The sequence below is a fragment of the Apis florea genome, unplaced genomic scaffold (assembly GCF_048593485.1).
Source record: "Apis florea isolate Af1SG1 unplaced genomic scaffold, ASM4859348v1 contig_2272_pilon, whole genome shotgun sequence".
Taxonomy (NCBI): Eukaryota; Metazoa; Arthropoda; class Insecta; order Hymenoptera; family Apidae; genus Apis; species Apis florea.
The window spans coordinates 4848520-4861766 of NW_028256549.1; positions in this window are offsets into that span (position 1 = coordinate 4848520).

A 13247-nucleotide genomic window follows, 5' to 3' on the forward strand; every position below is an offset into this window, starting at 1 on the left:
GCGGATACCGCATGCTTCCGGTCGATATTTTTTCTCTCTCTCTCTCTCTCTCTCTCACTCTCCCTCTTCTTTTTCTTCTTCTTCTTTCTTTCTCCTCGCCCTTTTCTTTTCACCCACCGGCCCGGTCGAGAGAGAAATCGTTTGTCCGAGGGATACGTTCGATAGGGAGGGATTTGATGAAGAAAAGAGAGGATGATGCACACAGGGTGGTGACCCGGAAGGCGTACGCCCTGGAAGAACAAGCAGGGGGAAGGGAGGAGGTGGGCCATGGATGTTCATCCAAAAAATCGCGGATACCACGGGTAACGCCGGCCGTACAAAAGGAGGCAAAGGGTGGAAAAAGGTGGGAAGGAACGATGAGTGTGGTAAAAGAAAAAAAAAAAAAAAAAAAGAAGAAGAAAATAAAAGGAAAAAAGGAAGAAAGAGGAAAAAGGGAAGCGACGGGAGAGAGGTCCTCTCCCTCCCTCTCTCTCTCTCTGCGTCGTTCTCTTTTCCCTCCGTCCCTGCTCTCTCTCTTTCTCTCTTTGTCGGCCGGTGTAAAGAGCGTGGAAATGCGGCGCAGATGGGAATGCGGATTGTGCGACGCGCGCGAGAGAAGGTGGAGCAAGAATCGAAACTCGGGGACTTTGAGATCCAGTCGATAAAGCTATTAGCATTTAGACGAGCTGTCGCCGGCGTCGTTCACCAGCCGCTCCGCTCCACCAACCTCCCCCTCCTCCTTCCACTCCCTCATCCTCGCCCGCCTCCTCCTCCGCGCGTTCGCCCCCCTACTTTTCCCGTGCGCTTCTCCGCCCTTTTTTCCGCGTCGTCGTCCTCCTCCTCCTCCTCCTCCTTCCCTTCCTTCCTCTTTCCAACCGTGGTTGGGAAGCTCCCGCCGCTGAAATGCATACCGATGTATCACCGTCCCACCACCTTCGCGCATTCCACCCTCGAAATTTGCACACTGTGCACAGACACGCGAACCACTGCCTGCCTCTGCGCCTCTCTTTGCCACGACTTCGACCTCCTCCTCCTCCTCCTCCTCCTCCTCCCTTTCTTCCTCCGCCGCCCCTCCTTCGCCTCGCTTCCCGTGCGCCACGGCACGGACGGTGGAATAGGACCCGCATACCAGCGAAGAACCAGCACCACCGGTGGCGGGTGGTGACTCCACCACCTTCTATTAGCGTGGATCGTGGTGGTAGATGGTAAATGGTAGAAAGAGAGGGAGAAAGGGAAGAGAAGTCCGGCCACGGTGAGGAGAGATGGTTTAACGCAGCGACCACCCTTCACCCTTCGCTGAAAGGTGGTCGCTGCGTTACAGTGGCGACTCGGGTCCGCGCGCGTACAACAACGCGCGCGCACTTATAACGGGGCGCACACTATAGGGGGGGGGGGAGGGTAGTGGAAATCCGGTGGGTCCATCTCCACTCTACGGAAGATACTTATTAGAGGCATCTCTCCCCGCAAGCAGCGAGAGGCCGGTTGCCGTGGAAACCTGACTCGACCACGCGTGTTGTGTACGTGTACAAAACGCCCCCGCGCGAACGTGCGCGCACGATATGACGCGACCGTGTGCCTAGAGACACGTGGAGGCGGCCTACCGTGTGTGCGTGTGTGTGTGTGTGATCGAGGAGGAGGAACGAGGAAAGAGAGGAGAGGGAGGAGGACGAGGCGAGTATCGCACACGAGTGACGATGATGCCATGTGTGATTCGAAACACGCGTACGTGTGCTCGTAGGTAGGTGTAGGTAAGGATGTCTGCGTGTACCGCGGCGTTTCATCGTCGAGGTAGGGGTGAAACAACCCTCTAATAGCCGGGGCGGCGCCTATACCCAACCCTAATAGCCCTATCTCGCCCTCTCGTCTCTCTCGCTTCGCTTCCTCCTCGAGCGTCCTCGTCTATCGCCTTTCTCCTTCCTCTTCCTTTTCTTCTTCTTCTTCCTCGTCCTCTTGACTTCCATCATTCGCGATTGCTCCCTCCTCTCAGGAACCGTGATAGATATTCTTCCCGATATCCTTTACGAACGAGCGTAAACGGTCCCGCTCCTCTTTTCCATTCCTTCCTCTATCTCCATCCTCCTTCCTCCTCTCGACCCACCCACCCTCCCTCGACCGTTTGTTTATTCGATGCCTTTTCACTCTCTATTAGTCTCCCGCGCGCTCCTACATTTTCTGATTAGCCGGATGTCGCGCGCATACACGCTTTACCCGCCACCGCACCCGATTCCGCGCGCCGGCTTTTCTTTGAACCGGAGGCAACCAGAGCCCATCCGATCGATCGCGCCACCCCCTCGCTCGCGCCAACGCCACCCCGCCAACCACTCACCCCTTCCCCGTCTCCTTCTTTCGCTCTATCCATCTCGAGTCTCTCTCTCTCTCTCCCTCTCCGCCGGCCCTCTCTCTTTATTCCCTCTACTCCCCGTATCACGCGCGGAGAGGAGGCGTGTGTGCGGAGCGGTTTTTGCGAGCGCGCGCGTTCAACGATTCGCGTTTTCGTTCCCGCAATGAAACGATCCTTTGGCAACGGTCAACCGCGCTCCAACGGACAGAGAATGGAGAGAACGGCCGCCTGTTCGCCAGCCTGGCCTTTCCACCGATTTCTTTATCTCGCGCGGCAGCCCGACGCCGCGCCCGCCTTTCTCTCTCTCTCTCTCTCTCTTTCTGTTTTCCCCGGGAAAAGAAGGAAAATTTGATCGCCCGGCCTTTTAACGGACCGCGCGACGACAAGATGCGTTTATGCTCGCTCTTTTATATAGCGTTATATTTTCCTTTTTTTTTTTTTCTACCTTTTGCTTTTCTTTTGAACGGGGTGGGCGGGATCGTTCAAAAGATCCAGCCTTTTAAGATCGTGGAGTAAAAGTAAGTGGAAAAAAGAGAGAAAAAGAAAAGCTGATGATGATGAGAATGCGTTCGCAGTTTCTCTTTCGTACTTCTATTTTCCGAACGTTGAGATTTGAAATTTTTCTTTCTTTTTTTTTTTTTTTTTTTGTTTTGTAATAATCAGAAGAGATACGTTTATTTGTTCTCAATTTAACAATAAGAGTTAAATTTCGTCTCTTTCGTTATACTTCTCTCACCCCTCCATGTTTCCCTTCATTCTCTCCAGTTTCTCTCCGGAAGGGGGTAGATTTGGAAAAATTTTTTTTTTCTTTTCTTTTTTGCTACGAGGAGTTTCGTAAGGGTGAGATCACTTAGCTAATTCGTCTGTGTAATACAGGCTCTCTTTGTGTCGGTACGGGTTCCCAGCTTTCGAGATTATCTCTTTTTTTTTTTTTTTTTTTTTCGTGTACGGGAGAATGAAAGTCGACTTACTTTTCACAACAAGAAGGCCAGATAACATTCGCGTGAACTCAACCATGCGACAAATAACGCAGTCATAAACCACCCCTTTCGGAGATACGATCAAGGGAAGCTCGAAGGGGTATTGTGCGGAGGGACACCGGAAGGGAGGCGGTTCTAACTTCGTCAGAATATTCTTTTCATGCCAGAGTGGCTTCAATGCATTGAATCGATCTATTCAACCCCCCTCCTCTCCATTAATTACCATCTTATTTATCCTATTAAACTGTTGTCGAGCAAAACGTTTCGCCACTTTCGAAAATTTCCTCCAATCTTTCCAACTCTTTCCAACCCGATTCGAAACACAACGAAATATCGAAATATGATGATAACGAAAACGCAAAAAGAATAGAAATTTCTCTCCGAAATCTAATAATCTAGTAAGAGAAGAAACGAATCATCGAATGTTCAAAAATCGAAGATTCCTTAAGAAAAACATCTCGAACGCCTCTTGATCTCGAGGCGAGATCCTGATTAATCTTGGCGATCGATGGACGACGGACCACCGCTCGAGAGTCGAGCTCGATTTACCGTCGCCGGCAGCGCGACGTTGGAATTTCCCGAATAGGGAAGGCGAGGGGGAGAGGGGGAGGGGGCAGAGGAGGGGATGGGTTGCTGCAGAGAAAATCGAACGAGTAGGCGTCGGGATGACGATTCGCCGGAGCGCTCTTGCACCTTTCTCCTCCGCGTTTTTTCACGTGCGGTTTCATTTAGCCGGGCGGCAATATCACGGAGACCCGGGTCGTACTGCCTCAGCCTATCCTCTCTCTCTCTCTCTCTCTCTCCTCGCCAACCTTCTTCCCCCGCACCCTCTTTGTCCCCACCCTCTTTCCTTCTTTCCTTCTTTCTTTCGCGCGCGTAATCATCGCGAGCGCGCGCAAGACTCCCATTTCCAGCCTTCCTAGCAAAGAAACTTGCATCCCCCCCCCATCCTTTCAACCCTCTATCTCGCCTCGGTTTCGTCGCGAGCGCGCTCGGTTTGCCAGGGAACGGGCCGAAACGCGAATATACGCCAAAACCTCCCTCTCCTCCTCTCCCTTTTTTTTCTTTTTTTTTTTTTTCCTTTCTTTCCTTTGCGTGTGCACGTAAGCCGAGCGCGCGCGCTTATGTACACGCCGCGTTCAAAAGTTTTACGCGAGCGGTTCGCGGGATTAATGCGGAGAGCGGGCGCCATCGCTTGAGCCGACGCGGGATAAAGGGAGAGACGGGAATGGCTTGACCGAAATGGAAACGATACTTGGGGGAGTTGTCGCGTCGATGAATCGCTGGACGTCCGTGCTTATTTTATATATATATATATATATATGGTCGAAGTGATTTTTTCTTCTTTTGTTTTGTTTTTTTTGGTTTTCGAGGAATATCGAGGCGGTTTCGATTCGAATTACGCGATTCTTGCTGATGGCCTGGTACGAGAAAGGACGAAGAATTGTATTAATATAGAGAAAGTTTATATATATATATATGATCGTATAGAGCGATGTTTGAAAGATGAGGGATGAAAAAGAACAGATATCCTGGTTTCAATTTTTCGTTAAACGAAAGGCGATATAAATCGAAATATATTTCTATCGATACTTTTTGTCTCGTTTACCTTTCTACGTTAAAGGTAAAAAACTTTTACCTTTTACCGTTACTTGACTCGAATAATTTGAAATTCAACGATATGCGATCGTTTGTCTAGAAGAAAGTTCACGGTTTTCGTCTTACTTTAAACTCGTAAAATTTTCACTATACATCCAATATTAGTTAAGTAGAAAGTTACATTAAAGTCGACATGGCTGTTGAGAGTTTATGGACTGGTAGAAATTTCTCAAATTAAGAGATCAATTAACTTTAATGTCCCCCCGAGACCTCTTAGGACTCCGCTAGTTTTTCACGCCGCATTACGTGCAGATCCGATCGATAAACCGTATCGGCCCAAACTTATTTACCGACCTCCACTTCCGACACGTGATTAAACACATTTCCATTAAACACGCGATTTAATCATCACAATCGTCGTCGATCTCTCTGCTCCTCTACTTCCTCCTCTATAAATATATATATATACATGTATAAAATATATAAAATTTTATTTCTCTCTTTACACACACATACGTTGGAAAAGAAACTCGCACGAATTAATAATAAATCTCTAAAATATTCGAAATCGTTTAACATTTTTTTAAAAAGAAAAAAACGTAATCTCGAAAAAAAAATGGAAATACGCGTGAATTTGACGAAAATTGCAACAAACCTGGGCTAAAAATTTGTCGCACAGTTTGTACATGGAGGAGACACGCATTTCGACAGGGGTGTGCGTGTAAGCTTTAAGTCTCGAGGGTCGAAACTACGACTTTTCGTGGGCTCTGATGGGCAAACGGTCGGTCCGAGGAATTTTTCCGGCTTCCTTCCGGCCCGGTCGAAGAACCGTAGGGAAACACATCTGGAAAATGTGCGCGGAAAAAGACAATGGCGGCCGAGGATGTGTATAGGAACTTCACGGTCCTCTGCGACTCTGAAGGGAGTTAAGTCGGTGGGAATAATTTTCGGTGGTAATTTAACTCTTTCTCCTTCCATTGTGCCTCTGCAATCTCTTTTATTCATTGAGAATTAATCTTTCATCGATCAACCTCATCTGAATCCCCCTAATTAAAGCAAATCTAAAACGTTATCCTCCTAATTTCATTATTCGAAATCCCGGTTTAAAAATCGTTAAAAATATATTTGATCACCGATAAAAAAAAAAAAAAAGAAACTTCACTATATCCAAGATCCGTAGATAATTATTATTCTTCTCGCTAATTTATTCGAATAATATTCGATGTCGAATCGGAAGAAGAGAGAGAGAGAGAGAGAGAGAGAAAGGTAATACACTCACAGCTACACAAAGAGTTAAAAGGAAATTTCGCGTTCGAATCGGATACGATTCGAAATACCGCGAGAATTCTTCGCGTTGCTTTTATTCCCCGCGTTTTTATTGGTTTTGTGAAATGCACGCGTTCTATTATGGATACACCGTAATGTTTCCTCTTCTCGCGAAACGAATATCAAAGATTGAGTTTTTCGAAAAACCGACGCTCCGCTATGTATTCGTTTCTTCCGCTCTTTTCCCCTCCGCTCGTTTTTTTTTTTTTTTTTCGTTCCTTTCTCCTTCCTATTTTTCCTTCTTTCTTTTTTTTCCTTTTTTTATATATATATATTTCGTTCGAGTCCCCGCATAGGAAGGATTTTTCTCTCCCCACACGCGCACACGCGCACGCACGCACGCACGCTCGAACGTCGAAACTTTTTTAATTAATCGCGAGATGTATTCACCAGCGAGATCGCGAATAATTGTTGTTCATTTATAATGTTGGATAAGGAGGATGCGTGTTGCCGTTTTTAAATGAAATCGAACATTTTGATGGATCGACTCGCTTTTGTACAAAATGATATCCCCTGTTCCCGTAAAATGTCCGGCAATTTTTGCTCCTTTTGTATTAATATTATATTTATGCGGGGGAGGGGGAGGGCAGGGGGGGGGTGGTACGGCAACGGACCGACGGCCCCTATTTCGCTTCTGTATTGTTTATGTAATTGTACCGTCATAATCGCGGCTCCGTCCGTGAATTTTTCGTTAAATTCGCTTTTTTCATCGAACGCACGGCGAATGTTCCCATTATTAAAATAATCATAATGCACCCAGGCCGGCAAACAACTCCATTTGCATTGTTCACCACCACCCCCTCCCCCCTCCCTCCTCCCCTCCAGAACGAAATAACGATGCCTCTCTTTTTCACCTGATCGCTCATTTATCCCATTAATTTTTGCCCGTGGAGGGAGGTAATGAAGCCCTCCCCCCTTCGATACGATATTTATAGCTCCGCGTGTCCGAGCCGATTATTGGCCGGATACATCTAATCAACGTGCGTGTTGCAAAGTGAAAAGATATCTCTTCGATACCTTGGATAACTTCGAAGGGAAATGAAAAATTTCCTAAAAGGAGAGGAGAGGAGGAAAAAGATTAAGCATGAAAATTTTGGTTAAAACGTGCAAAGTGAAAAAAATATCCCTTCGATACCTTGGATATCTTCGAAGGGAAATGAAAAAAGGAGAAGAGGAAAAAGTACGAAAATTTTGGTTAAAAGGTTTAAATTAAACGGAAACTCGATTGGATTATTAAAAAGTTATGAAATATAAAAAAATTCGAAATGGAAAGATTATCGAGCTCGATCTTTACGCTTTACTATCCACTCTATTGTATTGTAATTATTCGGATTCCACGTAGGCGGTTTTCGGGGAGAAAAAGCAAAGAGGGATGAGCAACCCTTAATTCTTGGCGTGCCGCCCCCGGCTATAGAGAGCCACCATATATACCCACCCTGGCTATTTACGGAAAGTTACCTAATTTGACCGGCACGATTGTCCTTAGGGAATACACTAGCCCTCGTCCATTAACACTACCCCTCCCTCCCTCTTCCCCTAATTCTCTGTCCCCGAAATTTAGATCGCGTCCCCCCTCGCGCCGACAGTCAAAACGTGAAAACGCCATTATTGACCGCAACATCTCGTCACTCGGCCCCCTTCCCCCCCCGGTTATATCGCCCTGACGATTTTAATTTAGATCCACGGGACCGTGACCACGAGGATTAAAAATTATCTCTTATCTGTTAGTCATATCCCCCTCCGTGATCGCTCTCTCGTGATCTCTCCACTATGATTTTCGTAGGGCGATAAGGGATAATCATCGATATTGGATTAGGATTAATTGGAAGGATTGCTTCGACAGTTTGTGAAAAACTATTGTTGCAGGATAATATTGGAAAGTGGTGATTTTTTTAACTCGAATATTTGTCACGAATTTCTTATCATATGTAAGAATTGTATAAAGATGGGAAATGAATATGAACGAATGTATCGTGCATGTTCTTCCTTCCCCTAAACAAATTTGTTATTATTTCATTTTTTTGTTCATCGTTACAATCGCTCCAATAATATCAAGTCCAATATATATAAGTGGTCTCGAAAACGATCGTCATATAGTCGAGAGGTAAAAAAAAGTAAGACGATCCAAATCGTCGTTTCATTTCACCAAGTAAAATCGTCCACGATACACGCCGCAATTTCAAAGTGGAAAAAATCGACTCAACTCGCCGACCAATTTCGCCTCGGGATAGGAAAAATTCGAAAGTTGCCTCCCGTTTTAATAAACTTGGCGAACTTAACCGAGTCGATCAACTTCGTGGCGAGGAAGAGGAGAAGAGCTAGGAATCGCTTCTTTTCACGAGAGATCGAGCACAGGGTCGAGGCAGAGCTCCCTCTTCCGCCGGATCCGAACGTCCGCCCCGATCGAAGGTCTTCGCGCGAAGATTAGCCAGGGCGAAAAGTAGCGCGCTCTCGTCCCGGACGACGAGACAAAAGGTGGGAGGAGGAGTCTCGAAAATGAGCCGCCGCCAGCTTCCTTCTTTAATTCGCGTTCACTGTGAACGGCGTCAAGTAATTAGTCGAGCTTACCTCTCGAGATTTAATGCAAGGTATTACAACCCGGCACGGGGCTTTTCTTCCACGGGGCGGCCGCCTCGTTCCTCCACGACCTTTCTCCATTATATCCCGCCCTTATCCCATCCACCGCAGGTTTTAAGCTGTGCGACCGTCGTTAATCGCTTGTTATCTAACCTCGCCCTCCTCCCTCCTACGGGGAGGAGGAGGAGGAGGAGGATACCTTTCGTCGTTCCTTTCTTTTTTCCTTTCCTTGTCCTTCGGGTTAAACAGGCATCGTGTCACGCTTCCAACACGATCGATCTTTGCCTCTCCTGTTCGATCAGCGGTGAATAAACGAACATTCCTTTCCTTACATCATGGAACATTGGAAACATTTCTCTGCGTATTACGCGAATACGTGTTTGCAACAAAATTGTTTACAACGAGATTCGAGCGGGACACAATAATCTCCGATAAATTCAGGAACGAGCTTCATCAATTACGATTTCAGCAATTCCCCGGGATAAGCGCAATTACACGTTTTACAAACCACGGGCTAAAAACATCGGACGACGAGCGCGCCGGGATCGATCCTCGACGATCGATTCGAACGATCGATCGCTTCCAGGTGCGCGTTCGGTTCAGAACCGAACGAGCGAGCGAGCGAGAGAGAGAGAGAGAGAGAGAGAGAGACCGGTCGGCGCACGGTCTAATTACTCGGCAAAGCAGATTCGCGTTTCGAGGCGAATAAAGGCCTGCCCCTGAACGATAATACAAATCGGCCGTGGAAAAACGGGAAAGGAGGCTGCGATCATTGTTGCGGCCCACGTTAAGAGTATAAATTTCACAGCAGGTCGGCGACCGATTCCGGTGTGTCCATCGCGTAGAAAGAGCCCGCGCCTATAAAGAGACTTGCAACGTGTGCTGCGTCGGGTACAAGGATGGAGGGGAAAAAGAAAAAAGAAGGAAAAAAAAAAAGGAGGGATGTAGGGCACGTTGCAAGAGGATGGCCGCAACATTCGAGAGAGAGAGAGAGAGAGATTCACGCAGTTCGCGGATGAGCGAGTTGTGCTGCGGTATAATGGGGACCCCCCGTGGTAGCTTACCTGCATCATCGACTAATCACGCCGGATAATAGGGAACAATGGCGCCCCCGTGAAAAGTGAAGCATATCCACCACTTACCTCGCCCTGCTCCACGGTCATCCGTCTCTGTCCTCCTCCGTCGCGTCTTATTCGCGTGTTTCGTTTCGCTCTTTCGTTTTCTCTCTCTCTCTCTCTCTTCTCGTTTCGAAGTGCGTCTGTCCCTCTCGAAAGGAAGGAGGAAGAGAGGATACGTATAATCCTCTTACGCATCGGGCACAAAGTAAAATGCGGACAACACAAGGACCGCCCGGCCCGTGTTTCGGTACCGATGTTTCCGCGTAGAAAGAGTGATTTTTCTTTTTCTTTCTTTCTTTCTTTCTTTCTTTCTTTCTTTCTTTCCTCAACTACTCTCCTTTGAACGATTCAATTACGCGCTCATCGAGACGTTCACGAGATCTGATCGACAACTTTCTTTTCCTTTTTTCTATTAATACCAATTATTCGTGGTTATTGGAAGAAGAAAGAGAGCCTAGCCTACTTATAGCGCAACGGATATATCCAATCCCATATATCCACACCCTGATCTGATCATCGATCCAAAACACGTATCCCCCCTCCCCCGTTATTGCGGGCCGAGTTTACGATTAGAACGTATGAATGCAACGTCTCGATATAACCTCGTTACACTGAAACTGGACACCTCGTCTCTGACTGTTTCCGCTCGTTTCTCCGGGGGTTGGTCAACGGTTTCTCGTTACTTCGAGGCGCGGAAGAGGGGAGGGGGAGGGGGAGGGGGAGGAAGGGTGAGCAGAGAGACACGTGAACGTCGCACGACGTTCGCTTTGTCGCTTTGCCCGTCACCCGGCTCGCAAACTCTTTCCACGCGTGAAGGAAGGAGACGCGGAACGCGTACGCGTTTGACCCTTTTTTTCTTCTTTCTTTTTTTTTTTCTTTTTTCTTCCTACAGGGGACCGCTTTCCTTCAGCCGCTGGCCGTGCAATCACTCTCTCCTACTTTCGCCGGGAAACTTGGCGCCCTTTCACGCGGCCGGCCCTCCCCGAATCGTTTCTCTGCCCTTCCGGGTGGATCCGCGGCGAGGACCGGCCCATTATGCCACGCAACGCGCGCGTTTTGTTAACGTCGGGGATGAAAGGGTCGTTAAAGGAGCCCTCCGGACTCGTTAGCCGGCCCTGCCTTCGTGCCGATTCCTTCGCGAAAGGGGTGGTGGCAGATTCGAAACGATTTCCATCCATTTTCCTCGCCAATTAGGGATATCTATTTTTTTCTTTTTTTTTTTTTTTTTTTTTCACTTGCGAGGAAATCTCGATCATCCTCTACGAATAACGTATTATTCGTAAAGGTGAAGCAAAGATACGTTGTGTACGCTACGCCAAGACTCGTATTTATTTTTATTACATATTTTTGTTAAACGTTTATAAACGTCAAAAAAAAAATTGGTCTCTCTCTCTTTCTCTCTCTCTCTCTGTTTGACCATCAGAGTCATATAACTCATATGTACCGACGATTCGATTAAACGAATTCGAAATCACTCCCCCCTCTCAAAGGGTATCCTCTCCAAGGGATCGAGGAGAGGAGAGAAATCGGTTGATAAAGCGCGCGCGGTATCGCTGCTGGTATCCACTCTTAATTTCCGTCACCGGAGCGTATTTTGAACCGACGACGACGAGGAGAACACGAGGAGGAGAACCGACCGACTCACCCCTCCCCCTCCTGGTACCGTGCTCTCCTCGGGTTATTTGCACGCGCGAATACGCCGCTCTGATACATATACACCGACGCGCATAATGCATGTGGTTATAGGGAACGAGAGAGCGAGAGAGGAGAGGAGAGGGAGGGAGACACGGCGAAGAAAAAGAGGGAGTTAACGGATAGAGGTAACTAGAGGGTTGGAGGCCGAGGTGGAGGGGAGAGAAAGCAGTAGATTAGGTGGGTACATCGCGCGACTGCGGCGAGGACCCCGTTGTTGGTATAGAATAGCCAGGAGAATATAGGTGCACGGCGACCACACTACTATCGGTACTAGTACTACTAGGGGACACGGGGGAGAGCGAGCAAGAGGGAGGAGGAGAGGTGAAGCTGAAATGGGCGGGCGAAGAGAGAGACGGAGAGAGAGAGAGAGAGAGAGAGAGGAGGGGGTATGGCTGACGCTCGCGAGGAAACGGACGAGGGAGGGGGGGAGAGGGTGGCGCGGAACGGAAAGGAAGGGGGAGGGGGGTGGGAGAGTGTAGTCGAGGGGGTGTCGAGGGGGAGAGGAGAGGACAGGGGGAATGGGAAGGGGGAGGAGGAGGGGGGGGTAGGCTATAAAGGCTAATTGGTTAAAAGCTCACCGCTGGCTGCAGGCTTAAATCAAGATCTTGGAGTGTTATAATGGATAAGTAACACGGCGAGGCACGGCCACCGAGGCAGAGCCGGCGGAGTTGTGTGTTATCCCCACCCTCTTGCTCCCTCCGCTCTCGGGCGACCGGGGTGGCGGAGGGTGGGAACGGTTCGAGGCAACCACCACCGGCCTCCCCTCCCCACCCCTTCTGCCCCCTCCTCCACCCCAGTCGGCCGTTCCGCGGGTTCCGTCGGAGGGCCGAGTATCCTTCGAGTTAAGGACCGTGCGGCTCACGCGATTGGCCCGCACCCGCGGCTACCCCCGTGCCTGATACACTCGGCCACGAGTCATCGATCGCGCCTCCACCCTATGAGAAATCGCGACATCCATCCCCCACGGCGGCCCGTTCGCTCCGCCCCCTGCCGTTCCTCTCCCCCCTCCCGCCAAGTCGTCGCAGCTCAGCCGTCCTCCTCTCCGGCCCACCCCACCACCGCCACCGCGCTCTCGTTCATCCCTCTCGTTCCAACCATCCCCGTTACGTCCGTCCTTGCCACGCCAGTCGCCTATCCATCCGACGCGCAACACTACCACCCCGTGACTCTCTCGAAGCGTGACTCCACACTCTGTCCCTCTTCTTCTCCGTCTCCATCTTCACCTTCTCTCTCTCTCTCTCTCTCTCTCTCTATACCCTGCCTACTACTGCTACCCTCGTCTCCTTTCTCCTTCTCCTCACTCTCGCTGTCTCTCGCTCGCCTAGTTGGATCTCTCCACCCGTCTCGCTCGCACTCCACCGCTCTCACTACGTCGGCCCGCGCGCTCCGTGCCGCTGCGTGCGCGAATGTTCGGGTAAGGCCGTTTCGTTCGTGTGACCTGTGCGGTTTCTCTGCCGTTTTCCTACCCTTAGTGCGAGCACAGTGGCCATCCGCAGTCCGTCATACTCCGATACTTGACGGATTCACCACGATCCACGCGCTCGATTCCGCGAGCGCTATCCGCCGGACACGTCTCTCCTGCTCGTCGTCGTCGTGGTCGGTGGCTGTACCTTCATTCACCAACGTGGTATA